This window comes from Schistocerca gregaria, chromosome 3 (assembly GCF_023897955.1).
Source record: "Schistocerca gregaria isolate iqSchGreg1 chromosome 3, iqSchGreg1.2, whole genome shotgun sequence".
Taxonomy (NCBI): Eukaryota; Metazoa; Arthropoda; class Insecta; order Orthoptera; family Acrididae; genus Schistocerca; species Schistocerca gregaria.
The window spans coordinates 886,923,406-886,945,250 of NC_064922.1; the positions used below are offsets into that span (position 1 = coordinate 886,923,406).

The following is a 21,845-nucleotide window of genomic DNA, read 5'->3' on the forward strand; positions in this document are numbered from 1 at the left end:
ACGAAGTCAGAGCGGCCAAAGCCACGAGCTGCGCAAGGAGGGCCTGATCAGAGGGAAGATACCGGAGTGCTTCAGCGGGGTCAGCGCCGACGACAAACAGCAGGTTCAAATGGTTCAAATGGCTCTGAGCACTATGGTACTTAACATCTGAGGGCATCAGTCCCCTAGAACTTAGAACTACTTAAACCTAACTAACCTAAGGACATCACACACATCCATGCCCGAGGCAGGATTCGAACCTGCGACCGTAGCAGTCGCACGGTTCCGGACTGGGCGCCTCGAACCGCGAGACCAGCGCGGCCGGCGACAAACAGCAGGCTGACACCCTGTCAGTTGGTTGGCAACATTCGTATCGGACAACCGCTTGTGTCCTAGTTGCCTCCTCCTACCTGGCTTTCATTCGCACCACTCAGTAGCCGTCGCGACGCACCGTGGATCCATGGAACTGCTTACTGACAAAGAGGAGTAACATGCTTTAATCCTCGTGGTCATTTGTGTCATTGTCTGCGTGATCTCCTACTTATTTTCTGGTTTGTACCCAAACCTCAGAGCTTTACTCAGTCGGCTCTTTGGTCGTAAATATAGCCCGTACTATTGTACTAGACAATAGAAGTTTCCTTTCTGGTTTATACCCGACCATTAGTGTTCTAATGAATCAGCTCCTGGTCTTAAATGCGATCGGAACAATTGTAATAAGGCACAGGTTGCCGTTAATTCAACAGGAGTCTTGTGGTTGGATTTTAATGTTAACCCGTTCAATTCTGGATTGTAATTGCATTAGTTATAATCTGAACAAGGTGTTGTACTAAGCTGTGTGTTGCTGTCTTTGAAAGACCGGTTCATTTTTAGTGTATTTTTAACTGGATCTTGTGATTCCGCCGAGTGAGTTCTCTTGTAATGAGTGTTCATAGGTAATGTTTTAAAACGTTCCTTCAAAACGGTCTTCATAACTGACAATCAGTTTAACTTTTGGAATATTAACAGGCAACTGTCACCAGGGCTTAAGTCAGAATAAGACTGTCAAAAGGGACGGGTTGGGATCCAGTCGCACTTTGGTTGCTGATTGATATTAAGAGGTTGCTTGCTTTGAAGTATTCCTTATCATTGTCATAATTGTTTTCTAATCTGTTTAACCTTAAACACAGGTGGCATCTTAACCCCGAACCTTTAGACATACAGTTTCCAAATGAAACGTTTCGTCTTCAGATTGAGTAATTGAAACACTCTTGCCATAAATGGTGCTTACATAGTTTTCATGTGTTGCAGAAGGCCATTTAATAAGAGAAACTGTGTCTGGTGCGGTAGTAAACACAGCTGTTTCACATGTTAACGGGCAGGCTGGTGGTCCGGTCGTCTTGTATTTATTGTCATGTTGTTCTTGTTTTGAGTTCTCCTGCAAAAGCTTATTCATTTTCACAAATCTGTTAATTTTGTAAAAAAAAAGAAAAACAAAATTTATGATTATATATTGTTAAATAAACAGGTTTTGTGAAAAGAAAGTTATATTGGTGGGTTCTCCCTTCCATGTTTTCCTTAATTCCAGTAAGTACCCACGTCTCAACGGTATTTGAAATTACTGCTTGCTGACAAACGTGCAGTTAACATTTAGATATCCAGTCTACATTTTAGTATATTCAACTCGAGTCACTTTGTCACTTCCAGTGACATCAGCAAGTCCCTGTCTTTTACATTAAAGACTGAACAACAATCAATGTGGAAATAAGAAACAGAAGATACGCATAACATCGAAATCCGTCATGATTTGGATGAACCGCCTTTACTTTTGTTACGGCGTAAAGTAAAGCGCCGGGTCTCACAGGGTAGCCGTGCGGTCTTGGGCGTCCTGTCACGGTTCGCACGGCTCCGTCGGAGGTTCAAGTCCTCCCTCGGGCATGGGCGTGTGTGTTGTCCTTAGCATTATTTAGATTTAGTGCGTAAGTCTAGGGACCGATGACTTCAGCATTTTCGTCTCATAGTCCTTACCACAAATTTCCAAATTTTCAAGCACCGGCACGCCCGTCAGGATAGAGATAGCATAGAGGGCTGTGCCAAGACGTCAACCAACGGCTCGCTGACCGACCCCTCTCCAGGACGACATCGCGACAGCACCCACCTCTATGCGCCGAGGACATATTTGCCGCGCCCTACTCGTCGCGGCACACTTCAAGACTAGCAAGTTCAACAATAACTTCAAGACTAGTCATTTCGCGTCTACTATATAGCATTGTTTACACTGAAGACTCTTCCTCATTGTTTGTGCTGCCAACGGCTTGCGACAAATCTACGTAATTCTCAAAGTTACGTATTGGTTCAAATGGTTCAAATGGCTCTGAGCACTATGGGACTTAACATCGATGGTCATCAGTCTCCTAGAACTTAGAACTACTTAAACCTAAGTAACCCTTAGGACGTCACACAACACCCAGCCATCACGAGGCAGAGAAAATCCCTGACCCCGCCGGGAATCGAACCCGGGAACCCGGGCGTGGGAAGCGAGAACGCTACCGCACGACCACGAGATGCGGGCGAAAAGCTAAGTATTGCCTTTACTTTTCGTAATAAAACTCATTAATACGATCTGTTTGTATTGTTTCTCTATCGACCCAAGAAAGCAGGTTTCCGAGACACCCCATATTTGACGACTAGGAAGGATTCAGCAATCTATATCTGGTAGCGGTTTTTATTCAACTTTACGCTTTAAACGATGACTCGCGGACTTTAGTAACATGCATTACGGACAAAATGCCCAAGTTTCACTTCCATGCTACACGACGTCCGAGAAAAATACCTCCATCGAAGACAAGCAGGCTAGCACATAGTTTGGTAACTTTTCTCTAAGCAAATGATTCAAATGGCTCTAGGCACTATGGGACTTAACATCTCAGGTCATCAGTCCCCTAGGTTTATAATTACTTAAACCTAACTAACCTAAGGACCTCACACACATCCGTGCCCGAGGCAGGAGTCAAACCTGCGACCGTAGCGCCTAGAACCGCTAGGCCACATCGGCTAGTCTCTAAACCAGTATTGTTGCTCCACACAGCCCTTTCCCTGAACAACGTTGGTGCTCATTCTATGTATCCATCCCCGTCTCCAACATATTTAATGATGGTTCACTTACAAAGGCAACCTAACATACTTAAAATAAGGTAAGGTCTCGATTACACAATGGCTTTATTTGACGTCGCTTTACACGTCTCGACCCACTTCCGTAGCCGAAATGGCTAACGCACACTTGTGCGATGGCGTTCGACTCTGAAGTAAGCGGGTTCGAATCCTGGGGCGGCCAGTACTTGGCCGGCAAGAGGATGTCAGAGGGAACGATGCTAGTCAGTCAAGCTCAGCCGTCGCCTTGGTGCTATTTGCGTAGCCTATACCAGCAACGGGTGTCATCCTCTCCCTTCCCTTCATCCACAACAATACAAACACCACAGTACACTGAACCAGCATTTATTACGTTAATACGCACAGAACAGATACACTCCTGACGCTTCATAATAGGCCTAAGGAAGGCGAGTACACCAACTCCATTATGGTCTTGCTTAGAATGGCGCAGCAGAATTTCTGCGCCCGCTCTCCAACAATCATTTCATGGGTATAGTGGTCTACGTTATATTACTCTCTAAAATAAAATAAAATGAAAAAAAAGCACAAATCACCACGAAGGAATTATCCGAATGGGACGAAAATCGTAGATGTGATATATATGTACAGACAAGCAAATGATTACAATATCAGGAAAAAAGTGGTCAGTTTATTGAAGAGGAAGAGCTTCACAAACTGAGCGAGTAAAATTCTGTGGTGAAGCTCCCGTTTCCACATACACGACTTTTTTAACTTAAAAGTTTTTTAACTTAGTTATCCAAATTGACTGCGTACTACTAATACTTTCCTGCGACAGATTTATTTTTGAAAATATTAGAACAAATACGCCCTCGGTCACAAATATTAAGTCAAAATTGACCAGGTTTCGACGCTACTACGAGCGTCGTCTTCAGAGTTAAACTAAATATTCTAAAACATATTAGGTATATAATAAGTACTGACTGGAAATAGATGCAGTACTTACAAATCACATTTAAAAAAATCTAAGCCTGAAAGGCTAGTTGTAAAAAAGCTGCTAAGGGCTGCTCGTACTTGCGTGAACAAGGGTTGCAACCCTTTATTAAAGTATACCTAATATGTTTTAGAACAATCAGTTTAATTCCGAAGACGACGCTCATAGTATTGGCCGAAACCTGATCAATTTTGACTTAATATTTGTGACCGAGGGCTTATTTGTTCTAATATAATTCTGACACGGTCACTGAACCTTAGGAGCTATGGTCAAAGTTTTATCTTTTTGATAAGATCTGTCAACAAAAGTGACGATGGTTTCTGTCTTTGGAGCAGACCTCTTCCCTAGTGCGGCCTTCGCAGAGCTTGGGTTTAAATTGCAAGTGATGGGATCTTACTCTTCACACAAAAGTACTGCAGCTAAACACGTCTCACCTTCTCCATTTAGTTTACAGCTACTATAAGCGGACGAGCAAGCAGATTCTGCCATTGACAATGCTCCATATTATAAAACGTATTCTTGAAAACATGTGACAGCATCGAAGTAATCTGACGCATACACAGCGAACATTTAATGCAAACTGAATAAGGGAGAGATCTGAGGAAACAGAAGAATGAAGGATAGAGTTTTAACGTCCCATCGGCACCCCATGGTCATTAGAGACGGAGCACAAGCTTGAATTAACCAAATATGGGGATGAAAATCGACCGCGCAGTTCTCAAAGAGACCATCACTTATAAAACTGGAGACATATGCCATAATGTCCGAATTCCTGACAGATTCTTAGTTTAACCTGTTAATCGGCTTTTAGCATCGTTGCTGTAAGTTATTCTACTAGATTGCTTGTTTAGCCTGCTATTTGCTGAAAGTGCGTTATCGTTGCAATTCACCTGTTGGTGTTTCTAGGCATCTTCCTGACACATGGTCCTTATTATACAAGCGTCCTGCTGTTGCGTGATGGTCAGCTGTTGCTTCTGCAGTCTATGCGTGCAGCTGGCCCTGTCTCACTGGGGTGAACACAACAGAGACGTGAAACATCGTGGCCGGCATTTGGGGTTCGCCGCTGCCTTCACCCTGTCTTAAGCAACTCTGCGGCACGGCGACAGCTGTTTTAGTCTTTTTCTTATCTGATTCGTGGGGGCCTTTTCAGAGATTGGGTAGTTTTGGGTTTTGGCTTGGATCCCTTTTGTGTCGTGCCCTTTCAGTATCAAGTTTTCCCTAGTCAGCTGGGCCATTTGCTGGCCCTTGTGTCGCTTACATTTGTCAGCTTTCCCGAAAGACCGTGTTAAATTTTGATGTGTAATTTAAAACCATTCTCTCAGCTCGTATCTCTAAATTTGTTTAAAAATTTTTACCTGTTACTATATTGGTGCTAGTCGTTGTTACATTTGAGAGTCAAAAACTCTCATTTGTAATTTAAAGCCATTCTGTTGGTTTGGGAGATTTAAATTGTTAAACATTTTATCAGATACTAAACTTGTGCTAATCGTTGTTACATTCGACGACCAAAAATTTTGTTTGAAATTTGTCTGGACTGCTTTAAATCTGGGGTCTGTAACTTAAAACCATTGTTAGCGTGGTATCGTTTTGTTAGCGTCGTATCGTTTTGCTATTTCTAAAAGATAATTTCGTTGTGTTTTACTGTTACCGCCTTTTTAAAAAAGGAAAGTAGTTTAATAAATGTGAATCACTTGAAAAAAAATGAATGATGTCGTAACCTGGGGCCTTGCCCTTTCATGAATCCCTGCTCACTGCATCGACGGAGCACACTATTTCCAAATAGTGTATCGAGTAACTATAAAAAGGGTACAAACAAGAGGTTGTACGGTTAGTATCAAGTTTTGGAAATATGTGGTAAGGCCTTATGAGACCAAACTGCTGATGTCATCGGTCCCTAAGATTACACACTACTTAATCTAACTAACTTTAGCCACGGACAACACACACACATGCCCAAGAGTGGACTCGAACCTTTGACGAGGTGAGCCGCGAGGACCGTGACATGGCGCCTTATACCACGCGGCTATCCCGCGCGGCCGGTTAGTATCAAGTTTAGAGATTAGTGGTAAATATCCGGAGCCACAAATGCAGTTTACGTGTCTCAGACAGATACCACGAAGTGATGTTAAACAAAACATACACTTGAAATTTTCTTTAGGTAAAGAAGGTGGAAGATTTTGATTCGTAGGAAGAGTTGTGGGAGTGTGATTTGAAGTTTAGGAGTGCGAAAAGTAGCAGGAATTCGAGCATTCTTGTGTATGGCTTCCAACATTCTGCGTGGTGTCTGTTTGTTCTATATAGTGTCTCCTTACCACTTTCGCGCAACGACGCTCAGAGCGTGTTTTTTTACGGAATTGACTAGTTTGAACCTGGGACCTGTTGCTGCTAAGGAGACGCCAGACCACACATGACATGTAGAATTCAGAAGAGTTCATGTGAGACTAGCGATGATATAACCAAATACTTAATGATTTCAGCGTCAGCTCCACTGCACTCCCTGTAAAAGAATCTTAATACTAACTAAATTTAGTGGAAGGGGTTCAAGGCTATCCTACTTTCAGTTAGCTGGTGAAATAACGTCGAAAAAGCAGTTAAGTCTACCACTGGATATTTTATTCTACTCACAAAACATTGTTTATAAATTGCACTATTGATAAAAGGATGTGTTTTAATACAGGACGGTAAAAACCAACTGCGTTCAACAAAAATGTGAACGAATATTCCCTGAGTGGGTTTCCAAGTTCTACAATGGATCGAAGGGTGACCTATGCCATATGACATCTATAATCTAGGTTTAAATTAAGTTTCACAAAAGAGCAAACTATCAAAATGGTCTACATTGACCCTCAATTATCTTTAATTGCTTGTCTAACTTGTTGTAAATTACAGTGGGTGATGTGGCTTCTAACTAACTATATAACAGAAAAATCATCGCGTTTCAGATTTTTACTTCAAGTGGCAAATGTGAACACCATGAGCTTTATTGACGATCGACACTAGTATTACGCAAAGAAGGGGGTGTAACAGATGAGACTTTTGCAGTTCTGAGTGAAGCTTTATGCGCTGTTATGAGGCATCGCGTGTGTTCATTACCTTGTCGGTGTTCGTCAGGGGGGCTGGGGCCGGCGTAGCAGCCGTCCAGCTCGCCGTCTCAGAACTAACTTCCCCTAACTTCTCCTTACTACGATTTACCGAAGTTGGTTAAAAAAAAAACTATCTGGCTGTGTTTTCATCTGACCAATCAGGGTCTCAATGTTAACCTTAAGCTCCGCCTACAAAAATTCTGTCTATCCAATGAGAAACGTTATACTTTTCGTGGTGGGGCAAGTTTTTTAAAGTTTGCAACGTAACAGAGACACGAAAAAGTCTCAAGCTAAAACTTGCAGCTGGTGTTGTCCTAGTGGTTAGCTGACGACGTGGGTGTCCAGTCCGTCCCTTATCGTAGGGCCTTGGAGCTTAACACGGTTGTGCTCTCGGCTTCTGTTCTCGTTTCTCCCACTCGGAACTGCGTCTGTCTCACGGTGGGAAGGTATGACATGCATTTAGGCATTCTTGCGTTAGTCTGTGGTATTCCATTTGCTCACTCGTTACTCGTATTACTTTGGTTAGTTTAATGTCACGATTTATTCGGAGCTATGTGACATACTACTGGATTTGTTTATCATGTCAGGGTGTTCATGGAAGGTGTTGGATTTGCCTGACATCTTACAGGCTCCAGTTTTTTTTTTTTTTTTTTTTTTTTTTTTTTTTTTTTTTTTTTTTTTTTTTTTTTTTTAAGGGTAAAGAATCAAGGCTTATAGTTTCACACATGGAAGTCCGGAGTCAACTGTGCGACTGTACGTACTCTGATGACGTCATGCAGAGAAATGCTGAGGCAGTCGTCAGTACAGTACATAAAAAAAGTGAAGAGCTGCTTAGACAACTTAGACGGAAGAAAGGTGACGTTGATGCTGGCCCTTGATGGATAAATATTGAAAACTGGCTATAGTGGTAGCTGTTTCTCGATCGTGTATCACGTCTCGGATTCATTAGCATAGTGACTAGAGCTCGAGAAAGAGCGACAATTGTAAACAGGACAGGAAATAGCAGGTATTCGTACGCAACAAAAAATGGTTCAAATGGCTCTGAGCACTATGGGACTTAACATCTGTGGTCATCAGTCCCCTAGAACTTAGAACTACTTAAACCTAACTAACCTAAGGACATCACACACATCCATGCCCGAGGCAGGACTCGAACCTGCGACCGTAGCGTATGTTTAATACCTATGTTTTTTCATGAACTAACACATACACGCTGTAGTATAGACTGCCGCCTAGAGGAACTCTATTCGGAATTAATTACACAAGACGACAAATGTCAGTTCAATTAATCGATCATTCTGCCCAGCACTTAAATAATTGCGCGGAAGTCCTGATAGTATTATCAATTTGTTTGTCACGACTTTACGAGTTTAACTGCGTTCATTCTATATCATAATTTGAAGTGCACTGATATAACAGAAAATGAATAATTAATTGCGAATCGAAAATGCTAGAAGTTATAGTGAATAAAAATAGAAACGTACATGCACGTGGTTCCATTATTCTGTGTATTAAAATAGTTGGACAGTAACTATGCCTCGTATACATGTGCGTGAACAATGTGCACAGACGTCACGATTTGAAAAAGGCTCAAAGAAGCCAGCTGGAGTAACAGGCGAATCGCTCGATATTTGAATAGAAACGATGCCAGTGTTCGATGATGTTAGCTGCACTGGGCGAACCACAATCAAACACAGCTTCAAGAAGGAAGCGATCGACCTAGAGAGGCAATGAAACTGGAGGACGAAGCAGTCAGGGAGGGACTGAGAACCCCAATTCATCCTTACCATCGATCCGACGTTCAAGTGATAATTTTTGTGACCACAAGGACCATTAATAGGTGGCTAACAGAAAGCTGGTTGAGGTCACAGCGCACCTTGCACCGATTACCACTGACCTCTGTATACTAACTGGCCTATTTCCATAGGCATCAGGTACATTCGGCCTGCTATCTCTCATCAGTTTCGATTCGGAAGAACTATTGGAACACGTGAGGCAATACTGACCTTACGACTTATCTTAGAAGAAAGATTAAGGAAAGACAAGCCTACGTTCCTATCATTTGTAGACTTAGAGAAAGCTTTCAACAATGTTGACTGGAATACTCTCTTTAAAATTCTAAGGTTGGGACTCCATTATGAAAGAATCCGTTGAAATACGCATTGCGGGAAATCTAATGAACGGTGACAGTGGTTACCAATTGAATAACACGTGGAATCCCGTCATCTCTGAAATTTCCTCGAGACGAATACGCCAGACGACTTCGATAGCTGCGGCCAGCGACAATACCGACGGCACCTGAGTACTGCAGTTCGACCAGCGAGGGCGCTGTCGCTGGGCGGTGTGCCCCTTCTGCCTCCACGACTGCAAAGCATGCGCGGCAGTACTATCAGCACACTATATAAGGTGGAGCGGAGAACGTCTTCGTCTCGGCTGAGGAGCAGCGCATATGCCGCTGCCAGCCCGCCCCGCTGGGGAATTGAAATACAATAAAAAAAAAAAAAAGCGTCTTCGTCACTATTCGTTCGGGTCACCTGAAGATAGCTGGCAGTTGTCCAGCCGAAATGCAATTGAGTTTACGACGACCGGCTGCAAGCCCGAAGTCTTTTTAAACAGTCAAACTCCTTTACATAGCACACTCTGGTTCTCAGTTTTTGAAATGTGGAATTCAGTAGCTATGAACACAGGCGGAAGAGTCGTTCCAATTAGTGTCGTCAACAAATATAGCGGACGCAACACCTATCGCAGAAACACAATGAACTGTTTTTCGTTGTATGTACGAAGAGTAGCCATCATTCGCTCTGTCGTTAACAATATGCAGAACATGCAAAGGCAATATTAATGAACATGATATCACTAGCGCACGGACTGACGCAAAATAAACACATTATCTCGCGTTCAACAGTCCTTACATAAACACGAAAATAAATATTTACACTGCTTAATAACGCATAGGTGACGTCACAAGCTGACGAGTTTGTTCAGACCGCAGCCTACGAGCTCTACGCTGTGAGAGAGAATGCATAAATTGTACATGCAAAATATAACTCTAGAGTCGTATTCACGTAAATATACAGTTGATTTGCTACCCAATGGTGAAAATGCAAAACACGAGGCATAATAAAATGCTCCTCATAATGCACGTGCCTAGTTCTTCGCAACATTGGAGGAGCTCAGAGTGACTTGATCATCTTCCGCGGATGGCAATGAAGCAGGTGATTTGTGAATTGTTGCTTCCCACACCAGAATTAACACTACCTTAACGGAAGCCCGACTGTCTGCTGTTATTCTTGGTCCTTACAATCCGTATTCGTTGTCCGGTAAGAGTCATTCCTGCAGCCATCTTTCATTGAGTAGGTTAAAAGAATCATGTAATCGTATTGGACCAAAGCAACATAAATCTTTACGCCCTAATCTAACATTTATAGTTTTGAAAATAAAGCTGTGACTGCATTTATCTTCTTAACAGATTATTGAAATTTGTGGCGCAGTGCTAATCTCAACCGGTCTTCTGACGAAGGGAACGTATGTAGTTGGAAAACCTATACACATTGAATCAAAAAGTTCCGACTTTGATAAAGGCCGGATTGTAGCCTATCGCGATTGCGGTTTATCGTATCTCGACATTGCTGCTCTCGTTGGTCGAGATCCAATGACTGTTAGCAGAATATGATATCGGGGGTTCAGGAGGGTAATACGGAACGCCGTGCTGGATACCAACGGCCTCGTAATACGAGCAGTCGAGATGACAGGCATCTTATCCACATGGCTGTAACGGATCGTGCAGCCACGTCTCGATCCCAGATGGGGACGTCTGCAAGACAACAACCATCTGCGCGAACAGTTCGACGACGTTTGCAGCAGCATGGACTATCAGCTCGGAGACCATGGCTGCGGTTACCCTTGACGCTGCATCACAGACGGGAGCGCCTGCGATGGTGTACTCAATGACGAACCTGGGTGCACGAATGGCAAATTTCATTTTTTTGAATGAATTCAGGTTCTGATTACAGCATCATAATGGTGGCATCCGAGTTTGGCGTATCTCCGGGCATGATGGTATGGGGTGACATTGGTTACACATCTCTGTCACCTCTTCTTCGCCCTGAGTACACATTGAACAGTGGACGATACATTTCAGATGTGTTCCGACCCGTGGCTCTATCCTTCATTCGACCCCTGCGAAACCCTACATTTCAGCAGGATAATGCACAGGCGCATGTTGCAGGTCCTGTACGGTCCTTTCTGGATACAGAAAATGTTCAACTGCTGCCCTGGCCAGTACATTCTCCAGTTCTCTCAGCAACTGAAACCGTCTGGTAAATGGTGGCCGAGCAACTGGCTCGTCACAACACGCCAGTCACTACTCTTGATGAACTCTGTTATCGTGTTGAAGCTGTGTGGGCAGCTGTAGCTGTACACGCCATCCAGGCTCTGTTTGAATCAATGCCCAGGCGTATCAGGGCCGTTATTAAGGCCACAGGTGGTTGTTCTGAGTACTGATTTCTCAGGATCTATGCACACAAATTTAGTGAAAATGTAATCACATGTCAGTTCTAGTATAATATATTTGTCCAATGAATACCCGTTTATCATGTGCTTTTGGTTCTTGGTGTAGCAATTTTAATGGCCAGTAGTGCAATTGCTCATGTTTTCTAAGTTCATAATTTGTTTTTGTTGTTGTGGTCTTCAGCCCTGAGACTGGTTTTGTTGCAGCTCTCCATGCTAATTTATCCTGTGCAAGCTCCTTCATCTCCCAGTACCTACTGCAAGCTACATCTTTCTTCATCTGCTTAGTGTATTCATCTCTTGGTCTCCCTCTACGATTTTTACCCTCCACGCTGCCCTCCAATGCTACATTTGTGATCCCCTGATGCCTCAGAACATGTCCTACCAACCAATCCCTTCTTCTGGTCAAGTTGTGCCACAAACTTCTCTTCTCCCCAATCCTATTCAATACTTCCTCATTGGTTATGTGATCTACCCATCTAATCTTCAGCATTCTTCTGTCGCACCACATTTCGAAAGCTTCTATTCTCTTCTTGTCCAAACTATTTATTGTCCATGTTTCACTTCCATACATGGGTACAGTCCATACAAATACTTTCAGAAACGACTTCCTGACACTTAAATCTATACTGGATGTTAACAAATTTCTCTTCTTCAGAAACGCTTTCCTTGCCATTGCCAGTCTACATTTTATATCCTCTCTACTTCGACCATCATCAGTTATTTTGCTCCCCAAATAGCAAAATCTCCTTTACTACTTTAAGTGTCTCATTTCCTAATCTAATTCCCTCAGCGTCACCCGACGTAATTCGACTACATTCCATTATCCTCGTTTTGCTTTTGTTGATGTTCATTTTATATCCTCCTTTCAAGACGCTATCCATTCCATTCAACTGCTCTTCCAAGTCCTTTGCTGTCTCTTACAGAATTACAATGTCATCGGCGAACCTCAAAGTTTTTATTTCTTCTCCACGGATTTTAATACCTACTCCGAATTTTTCTTTTGTTTCCTTTACTGCTTGCTCAATATACAGGTTGAATAACATTGGGGAGAGGCTACAACCCTGTCTCACTCCCTTCCCAACCACTGCTTTCCTTTCATACCCCTCGACTCTTATAACTGCCATCTGGTTTCTACACAAATTGTAAATAGCGTTTCGCTCCCTGTATTTTACCCCTGCCACCTTTAGAATTTGAAAGAGAGTATTCCAGTCAACATGGTCAAAAGCTTTCTCTAAGTCTAGTTCATAATTTAGTATAAATGAATTTGATACAAACTCAAATATAAAAGAAAAGGACGTACCAAAAACGAATTATCCGAATGGGACGGCAGGCGGTATATGTGGTGTACATTTCCAGACAAACAAATGATTACATTTTCAGATAAATTGACCTGTTTATTCCAGAGAAAGAGCTTCACAAATTGAGCAAAAGAGACATTTTGAACCGCCACTGACTCTTATGCGAGTATTTATTCGGTTCGGCGTTGACTGACAGTGTTGCTGGATGTGCTCCTGAGGGATACTGTACCACATTTTGTCCAACTGGCACTTTAGACCGTCCGAATCCTGAGATGTTTGTAGCCTTGCACTCATAATGCTCTAAACATTCTCAATTGAGGGAAAAACGGGTGACCTTGCTGGCCAAGTTAGGGTTTGGTATGCACAAAGGTAAGTAGTGGAAATTCTCACCAAGAGTGGGCGGCCATCATCTTGCTAAAAAGTAAACGCAAGATGGCTTGCCATCAATAATGGCAACCAAACGGGGCATAGAATACCGTCCACGTTCCGCTGTGCTGTTAGAGGGCCACGAATGACAACGAAAGGGGCCCCGGTATGATGAGAAATGACACCCAGGCCATCACTTTTGGTTGTCGGCCCGTATTGCAGGCAATAGTCTGGCTGGTATCCCACCACTATCTTAGGTGTCTCCAGACACGTCTACGGTGGTCACTGTGGTTCATTGCGAAGCGGGACTCATCACTAAGACAGTTCTGCTCTATCAATGAGATTTATGGCCGAAGGTGGAAACTTGCTTGTTGTAGAGAGATCAACGGTAGGGGTTTGAAGTGGCATCGAGAGCTCAGTCCTCTTTTTGTGAGTCGCCTATTAATGGTCGCTGTGGTCACTGAAGCACCAGTTGCACATCGGATCGAGGATAACGATGAATCTAGAGTTCTGAGTGCCTATATGATGATTGCTCGGTCTTCACGTTCTGCCGTTGCTTCTTCAGACTGTGTTCAGCCATGGTTAATCCATTCTTTCCGACATTGTCGAATAGTGACATCATTCCTTTCCAAAAGTCGTGTGGTTCGCCGATTCCTCCAACTGGCGTTTTTAAGCCCAATTGCACGTCCTCTCTCAAACGCTGACTAACAGCTGCATGTATTGTTCATGGCCTGTCTGCGAGGCATAGTTACGAGCCAAGTGAGTGCACGGAATGAAATTTGCAAAGACTTTATGCCCTGGTATTGGCATGTACAATGTTTTTACAATACTTGCCAGATGATCGGCGAAACTGCGTTGGTGCTTCACACATTTGTCCCTTGGCCGGCAAAGTTTATAGTCTTGTATTTTCCATCGTTACTTATATGAACAGTAATTTGTGACCAGTTTACATAACTCCTTCGTGGTGTGTAGTTTCTTTATCTTAGTGTGTATACCGTACTTGCGCAAATCTTCCTATGCACCCCACTCCTGTTACAACGTCCTGCATCAACAAATGGCAGCACTGTATACTGTGACATTTGAAAGTGGTTGACATAGTTGTCACTGTATTTCCTCCCGCTAAAGGTGAATCGTCCAGTTATATCCGCCAAAGGCTAAAGGAGGTAAGCACAGTTGCTACGGTGGACTTCAGACCCGTTAGAGCAGAGCCAGCGGTTGCCAAATTTTTCCACCGATGGGACACTTCGAGAGTACCGATAATTTGATGGGGCACGCCTTAGTTTAGAGGTTAATAAAATTTCAAAATTTAAGAAAATCTTGTTTTATTCGGTAATTACTTCAATTGCAAATCATGACTAGTAACTCAGAAATCTTAATAAATATTAAAAAGTAGTTAGTATCAGCAAACTGTCGAAGACACGCTATATTATTTATAGGTTTTCGCGGAGTAATTATTCACTTCCGGCAAAACACCAGTGTTCCGCGAAACACAGTTTGGAAATCCCTGGAGCAGTCGTTTTAGAGAAAGTGAAAGGCAGGGAAGCTGGCTGATGCAACGCGGGGCGATGACTTCACAAAGCCATGATTTTTACCTTACATGCGTACCCTCTTTGTCTCAGAGTGGAAAAAAAAAAATGTGGAACAAGATAGTGACTATCCTGAAAAGTGAAAAATCAGTCGTAAATGCTGCAGCCGTTATCCCAAGTCTATGACATTGTCCTGAAAAATACAAATAAAAGAATAAGAGGCATTACCGGCTAATTGACAGTCGTACCTCCTTAGGCTATTTTTAAGTACTAGCAGATGCGACCGCTGCTTCGACCCTACGCCAGGTCCAGAAGAGTAAGGTGAAAGCAACGTCGACATGCATTAGAGTTAATAATAGATTTCCTTTTGGTATTCACTGAAAGTCATAGTAAGGTGATCGTCAGCAAAACTAAAACAAGGCTAATGGAATGTAATTGTTTTGAATAAGGTGAAGGCAAGGGAGTGTGATTATGCAGTGAATCTATGAAAGTAGCAGATTGTCTTTGCTATTAAGGAAGAAAAATAGCTGATGAAGACCGAAGTGCAGAAGATCTGAAGTGTTTCCGAAAAAGGGAGGCTTTTTGAAGTAGAATATGAATTTAAGTGTTAGGAAGTATTTATCGCCGGCCGCTGTGGCCGAGGGGCTCTAGGCGCTTCAGTCTGGAACCGCACGACCACTACGGTCGCAGGTTCGTATCTTCCCTCGGGCATGGATGTGTATGATGTCCTTCGGTTAGTTAGGTTTAAGTAGTTCTAAGTTCTAGGGGACTGATGACCTCAGATATTAAGTCCCATAGTGCTCAGAGCCATTTGAACCAAGTATTTATCTGGAGGCATTATTTGACTGTAACTTGTATGGAAGTTAAACGTGGAAGACAAACAGACCAGATAAAAAGACAATTTAAGATTGTGAAATGATGTGCTGCAAACTGAAGATGAAGATTAGATGGATAGATGGAATAATTAATGTGGAGGTACTGAACCGAAGCGGGAAAATAAAGAAATCTACAACACAGATTGTTTAAAAGAAAAGATCAGTTGATGGTAAACACCAAGTAGTATCGTCAGTTTGGTAATGGAAGGAAGTGTGCGTGTGTGGCGGGTAGAAGAGCGAGGGGAATGAGTCCAAGATTAGATTATAGTAAGTAGATCATAGTTTTTAGTTGTTTTCTTTTAGAAATGGGTCTTGCAGATGAAAGACTTACTGATGCCCAAAGCAAGTTGTCTAGAATGTTTCATGTCCATTTGTGCATTAACTGATCAATATTCGCTTTTCAGTTTGAAACTGAGTGAACAATGGAACATGGAGTCGATTTGAAGGCGAAATAGGCAGCCTCGAACCTTTTGCGGAGATCCCAGGTAGAGATGTACGATGAGCACTGATTTTTTTGCCAATTTGGGGTAGTCTTACCAAAGTTAGAATATATTACGTTTTTCCTGATGGAACATTTACGTAAATCAGTGTGTTGCATCAGGAAATGCGCGAAGCTTTCGGCTGACGTAGGCGTAAAATTCACGTAAATCCACAGTGAGATATTTCTTTTAAACAACTGCTGTACCGGTAAATCAGAGCATTATGATAAGTTCACTGTCGTTTATAGGGTACCACACTTAAAAGACCGAATAACGTCATTATAACAACTGTGCATTTTATACACTCCTCAATAAAAGTGTTTCATCACCACTTCATTTGTAAGTACATGGTACAGAAAATAGAATCTGGCTATAAGGCATGGGTGTATATTTTTAGTGGTTCCAGGTTACCAAACTAAAATATAAATGTCTGCATAGCGACAAAATTGTCTGTTTCGAAGAGGGTGCGTGAGTTTGACAGGAACCCTGAGCGGCGCCGGAACGTCCCTTGCTAAGATGTAGGCTTAAATCAGTCGAGGCATTCCATCGTCAAGATGATTAAACCACCCGGCCCTTGATCCAAATTGTCCCATTAGCCAGTGCCCTAGGTCGCACATAGTACATGGTCGTTGGTCTAAAAACAACTTTAATTAATCGCTAACACACATATTTGATTGGGTTCATGTTGGGGAGCACGCAGCCCACTCCGTTCTAGTTATCTTAGCATGCTGGAAGAATGTACTCATTAAAATAGGACGATGAGCAGGCGAGTTATCCTCCATCATGACGGAATTGTCACCAAAATTTTGGCTATGCGGTCACACTATTGGCTGCAGAATCTCGTCCCTGCATCATAGAGCAATGAGACTGCTCTCAACAACCACGAGGGGTGTAAGATGGCACCATGTAATGCCACTCCAGAACATTACTTCACCACCACCTTGTTGTCCGTATCGAACACAGTGCTGGAAGCGTTAGACACGTTCGGGTTTTCTCCTTAACCCGTTATCTGCGATTTTCAGGCCACAGAAATTTCCGAGCTTCGTCCGTAAACAACACCCAACGCCAAATCTGGGGCGTTTATTCTGCATCGTTTCTTGCGTATCTGTAACAGAGTCCGTGGCTTTCGACTAGATGCTCACCGTGATCGTTGGTAATGGAGACTGGCATTATGCAGTCGGCTGCATTTGATGCGATACAAGACGTTCTGTATTCTATTTGAATGTCAAATTCAGTTCTGGAGCACTAGTTCCACATTTCCTTTGACTGAAAAGTCTTATACATCGAGCAACATGGAAGGCCTGTGTAATGTAAGTTCTCATCATTACTTGTCAATAGGAACCGGTTCCCTGCCCGCACCATATCACGTTGACTCCGGTACACATGTCGAGCAACTTCCCTGGTTGCCAAGCTTTCTGCGCCTAACGTGATGACGCGGGTCCAATCATTTATCGTGATTATCCTTCGTGACATAATGGATGTTTACAGTTCCACAGACGTCTCCATTGCCTCCCTACTGTTGCTTTTCTTTCAGCTGAAATGTTGCAATTAATTCGAGTGTGGCGTTCTAGCAGTAGGTAGCGCTCATGGTAACTACTTACAAATCATGTCAGGGAAGACCTGATTCATAGAGGAACGGTCACAACAGCAACAACTGAACAACATACCGGGCTGATACAAGCATTTTGTTGTTATGTGTGTTTAGTGCCGTCAAATAAATGAAAGTCTGTATTGACCTACATTCGTGGATTAGCTGACCAGATTTCCCCGTTTAATATGTCTCCCCTCTCTGTATTTTTTTTGTCACTAGAGAAGTGACCACCAGAGCGATATTCCACCGGTACTTGGCAGGTCAAGAAGGTTAGCTGAGAGTGATGTCGACATGCTGTGTGTATGTGGCGACAATATTGCATATCTTTCAGCGTTTCATAGACATTACGTTAGTCTTACAGGTACCCAAAGCTTCCCTGATATTTGCAAACAGACGAGTACATTTCGATATGCCGACACCTACAAAATTTCGTTGACAAGTATCTGAACCATGATTTATTTTCAAAGAATATTCTTAAGAATTTATTTTATTTACTAGCGATTCGTCAAGAACATTAACACACTTAATCACACTATGTATGCATGGAGGTAGTTGCCAGGGAGTAACTGACGAAATCATGACCAAATTCCTTTTAACAAATGGGAATTTTATTCACTTTAATAGTGCCTACAAGCATTTTTTAAAAGAAACAGATTGAAATTTATAACCAGAAAGCACCCTCTAAATATCAATTAAAATTTACTCAGAGGCACAAAAAAAAAAAAAAAACAAGTTTTGACAGTATGAGCTTTCGTGCAGAGTACATTGCCGCTCCCTTTTGACACGGCCGTAGTTACGACCGCTGACAACAGCCTGTGAAAGACTACACTGGTGCAAATCTGCAACACACCAGGTAACTTTAAAATAAGAGTTTTAACAATTTACAGAAGCTCACTAACTATGCACCCCTCCCGTCCCCCCCTCCCCCCCCCCCCCCCCCCCCCCCCGTAGGACGGATGGAAATGGTAGAAAACACTAACAATTAAAATATTAGCCTTGCCACCGAAAGTGCAACTTGGCCAAACAATAGTTAAGATACTCTACAGTACACATATACTGTGTATCTCAAGATCATAGGCAACAATATCAAAGTTCCCAAAGATCAAAACATATTTCAGGTATTAGGCCGTTACACTCCAAACAATAAATTCGTGAACACACCAAATCCAACAAACATGACAGAGGCAGCTACTAACGTACGGTAGATTGATAGGGAGATTACTGAACAACCCGAACCGCAGGTTGCTCTAATCCACCTATACTCCACAAGGGAAAAACGGACCACCCAATTTATATACAACTACCTCGCCGCAGGTGGGCAAACGGAGAAGAATGGTGGGACGACCCCAAAGCAAAACATCTGGTGACCTCACCAAGAAAACAAGAAGAATTTAACAAGAGTAAATGAAACAATATATCACCACTCACTTAACTTCTAATAACTGCGATTTCTCGAGAAGACGTGGTGCACTCTCTCGAACCGTCCTCCGCCAGCCGCTTCAACGGACGCAGGAAAGCGCGCCGATCTCCCGTCTCACGGCGTCGCAGCTCGCACCGGCCAGACTCATGTCGTGGGTTGACTCCTGTTGCTCTCGTGTCGACCACGAAGTCACTACCCTTCGCTATACGCCGCGGCCCACTGGAATCACGTGGCGACCTCACATGCGCCGACGCTCAAGACGGACAAGTCATCTTGCGTCTCAGTGCGCGACCGACCAACCGATCGATCCAACCGCCAATGACCATTGCCTGAGCAAACTCGAGCAGACGGCGGCCTAACGCGTAGACTCAAATGTCGGAACTAATCCCCGATCGGGCGACCACTCGCTGAGTTCTCTTACTGGTGGAGCGGAAAGACTCCCACTTTGCCGGCTTTAAAGGATGACCCGAACGACAGACAGACACTAACTGCCTAACAAATGCGGACGAGAGACAGACTAGCAAGCTGTGGAAGAGAGACCGACCCAGATTGACTGAGTGACTGGCGAGTTTTTTTTTTTTTCCTTTATTGATTTTCAATTCCCCCCGAAGGGGGCGGGCTGGCAGCAGCTTACTACGCTGCTCTACAGCCTACAGACTTTTACTTTAAAAAAAACAGAAGAAGAAAAGAAACAAGAAAAACAGGCGATAAAACGGTGACGTCAAGTGTAAAATGGCGAAAAAATGCGGAAAGTTAAAACAGAAAGCAAAAGGGGTTGGCAACGTTAATAAAAGACACAGGAATCAGACAAATAACATAGTACACGCACAATTAAGAAACACGGCGACAGGCTGATTTCTGTTCACAAGAGATAAAAAGCACACCCAGTGACAGTATGACGACCGTTCGCAACACTTCGAAAAAAAAAAAACACAACACGCAACACTCACTGTAAGACACGCACTGCAGAACACTGCACAGAAGTGGCGGCACAACAGCACAAAGATGACACTCCCGAGCCAGAGGCAGATGGGGGGGGGGGGGGGCTGGAGGAGGAGGAAGAACAAGGAGGGAGAGAGGAGAAAGAAAACGAAAAAGAGGGGGGAAACAAGGAGGGAGACGGACAGTCGCGAGAGGAGGCAGAGGAGGGAAATGCAAAAGGACTCGGGGGAGAGAAGGGGGCAAAGAGAGGGGAGGTGGGGAAGAAAGAGGATGGAAGTGGGGGAGAGGGAGCCTGGGAAAAGGACAGAGGAAAGGAGGGGGAGTGAGGATCAGAGTTGATAGGAGGGATAAATGGAGGGAGAGAGGGCATCATCCGGGAGGGGGAGTTGATGGAAACCACCGTGGGAAAGGAGATGTAGGGTGTAGTGTAGAGATGGAGGGTAGGGGGGACACAACAGTGGAGACGTGGCATGGGGCGAGGATGGAAGAGGAGAGGAGCAACCAGGGGGAGCAACCAGGGGGTGAGGGGGTGAACTGGCGAGCTCATAGCGCCCCTAAAATGCATGTGGACAGGCAACCTTTCCCCTTTCCCACCAGAGGGAAACACCAAAGCTGCGATTGCCACAGAGACGCCACCACCCGAAACGGAGGGCTACTGCTTCACACCATACGCTGCGGCGCGCTCTTCATAACAGCAAATCACGGCTCAGTATCGAAAAAGAAATGTTACAAATAAGAAATGAACATATAATAGTTAATCGCAATTAACACCTCCGGACGCTGAGGATGGAGCTGAAATGAGCATATTAAAAGAAACATCTCTGAAAAATTATCCTACTATACATACTGTATGGCACATGTGAGCGTACACAAGGACTCCTGTGTAAGCTGTAGCTACCAGCTGCTTTTTGGAGCTCATCTTTACTCACCAAGGCAGCCCAGGCCAGGGACGGCGAGTGTGTAGGCTGCACGCTAGCACTGCCGTTACATCTGCGGTCTGGCGTTATCCTGCTGGAGGTGTGAAAGTTCTTGTTGCCTCACGCATCTGTAAACAAAGTTAATGGACAAATTGAATAAGTAACTGTTCGTCATACAAGTACTTGCATGGCCGAGTCCACAAAATCGTAGATTAAACATGATAGTATTTTTCTGCGTCCTAAAATGGTGGCAGAATGAATCTAATACACAGAAATTGGTGAAATACGGTGTAATTCCCTATTATAAATTCATGTGTGTGTGCCATTTTAGATTAGAGTAATAGAGTTTGATTTTAACGTCCAATCAATGTTGAGATAAAAACAGGAGCCCCATTTAGATACAAGTAATTTTTGAAGAAATCCTTTCTATACTTAGCCTTGGTAGAAAATGAATAGCAGGAAAAATGGGCATATGCGATTTAATTTAGATACTTCCACTTACGACTCCTATATTTGACCACTTCGATTGCACTTCACAACCGGTTGCTTCTACATCTCACTCGAGAGTTAAAATAAAATGGGCTTGTTTGCACACTGCAGTTGGGAGATACTTCTCTTGCTTCCAAGTGTCATTTCCAATTCACATTCCACCCGGCAGGCTGAACGGACTTGTGGTTCAATAAATTATTGAAACAATTAACTACAAAAAACAGATATAGTATAGTTTTTGTAAGTACAATAGGTAACAATCTCCACTAGGATGCTCACTCCCTGTGGGT

General features: G+C 43.4%; 1 protein-coding gene across 1 annotated transcript in view; it reads right to left on the minus strand.

Moving 5' to 3' along the window:
• Nucleotides 1–21,160, minus strand: part of LOC126355655 (putative neural-cadherin 2) — a 615,318-nt gene extending 594,158 nt beyond the window's left edge. Inside the window, exon 1 of the mRNA XM_050006019.1 lies at nucleotides 21,079–21,160. The gene's annotated coding sequence lies outside the window, so the exon portion shown is untranslated. The remainder of the gene's footprint in view (nucleotides 1–21,078) is intronic.
• Between the last annotated feature and the right edge of the window lie 685 nt (nucleotides 21,161–21,845).